The following is a 2,029-nucleotide window of genomic DNA, read 5'->3' on the forward strand; positions in this document are numbered from 1 at the left end:
CCTCGCCGCTCTCGGTCACGCCCCTTCTCCAAGTTCCTTTTCAGGTCAAGAGGCTTTGGAGCCATCCTGTGGAGAAGCTGTGGTGGATTTCAAGAAGAGGCACTTGGGCGTGTATGGACTGGCTAAGAGCCTCGCTCATTCGGGAAGTCCTCCCAAGAATCTGGGTTTGTGATTTGCATGAATCCCAGAGGACATCGTGGGGGGTCTGAACTCCTGTTTTCTAAACAAACTTTCACCAGTGACTGCAACCTTCCTGGGAAATAAGAAAGATAGCAGCACTCACCTCACTTTGACAGGGGTATGCTCGCTGAATAAAAGAATCCACGGATTCTTAGTAAACATTGAAGGAGCATCCTGGTCTTGATTCTTTTTTAATTGCTTGTTTTGTTTTCATGTAGTGTTAGGGATTGAAATCTGCCCTTGAGCATGCTAGGCAACCTTTCCATTGCTTCATCCGTTTGTTTTCTTTCTCCCTCCTTATTTACTTTTGAAGTTAGTACATAAATTAATGGATTTGCTTTAGCACTTTTATGTGTATAGTTTCACATATGTGTGTGTGTATGTGTGTGTGTGTTTCCCCCCTCTCTCATACAGCTTCCCTACACTACTGTTGTAGGTCCTGAGCTTCGCAGATTATCCCCCTTCTGCATTTTGGCTACATGTTTTTCATTACCCTTTCCCCAAGAAAGATCTGTTCCTTCCCTCTCATGGCCCCGCCTCCTTCTACTCATACACAGTTTAATCTAGGTTAGGCCTGCAGAAAACAAGCTGTGTTTGTCTTTCTGCATCTGGTTTGTTTCACTTTACATAATGATCTCCAGCTGGTTTTCTTCCAGCCCTTCCAGGGAAAATCTCTGAGCACATTGGGTCTCCAGCATGCAACTTTTCACCCTGTTCCAAATATGTGAGATATTCAAACTGTGTAGCAAACTAGACATACATAGGCACTAAACATGTAGACATGCATCCTAATTACAAATTTTTTGTTGAAAAGAAAAACGATAATTCAAGTTCCTAACTTTCCAAGATCCAAGAAAAAGGGAGACAGATGAATAGGAACAGAGACTTAGTAAAGCTTAACTTGTATTCTTCCAACCTGTCTTGGTTTTTTTCTTTTTATTAAAAATAGATTCTTTTTTCATACAATATATCCTGATTATAGCTTCTTCCTCTACTTCTCCCAGTTACTCTCCATATCCCTTCCCCTCTGGGTCCACTCTTTTTCTGTCTCTCATTAGAAAAGAACAGGCTTGTAAGAGATAATAGCCAAACATGACAAAATAAAATAGAATAAGATAAAAATTATCATATGAAAGTTGAACACAGTAACCCTACAGGAGGAAGAGAGCTATTCATTCTCATAGTCATGTCTCATAAAAAATATTAAGCTATGGTGTATATGCAGAGGGACCTGATGCAGACCCATGTAGGTCCTGTGCTTGCTGCTTCAGTCTCTGTGAACTCCTATGTGCCCTGCTTAGTTGATTCAGAGGTCCTTATTCTCTGGTTCCTTGTTCTCCATCCCCTCTGGCTCTTATACTTTTTCTGCCTCCTCTTCCACATATTCCCTGAGCTCCAAGGGAAGGAATTTGATGGAAACATCCCATTTAGACTCTCTGCACATAATGTGGGTCTTTACGTGTGTTCTCATCTGCTGCCAGAAGAATCTTCTCCAATGACAATGAATAAGGTACTGATCTATGAGTTTAGCAAAATATCATTAGTAGTCACTTTATTGATTTTTTTTTTCAGACCAGTAGTGTTGAGTTTTACCCTAGGTCTCGAGGCTATCTAGTCTCTGGTGCTATTTGGTTCCTTCTTGTGGAGTGGGCTGTAAATCAAATCAGACATTGGTTCACTACTCCCATAAGTTCTTGCCACCATTGCCTTAGCATGTTTTGTAGGCAGGACAGATTATAGGTCAAAGATTTTGTGGCTGGATTGGTGTACATGCTTCTCTTTTGGTAACCTACAGAGTGTCTTCCCACACCAAAGAGACTAGAATGTAGGGGTGAAATCTCCATGTAGG

Source organism: Peromyscus leucopus, chromosome 2 (assembly GCF_004664715.2).
Source record: "Peromyscus leucopus breed LL Stock chromosome 2, UCI_PerLeu_2.1, whole genome shotgun sequence".
Classification (NCBI taxonomy): domain Eukaryota; kingdom Metazoa; phylum Chordata; class Mammalia; order Rodentia; family Cricetidae; genus Peromyscus; species Peromyscus leucopus.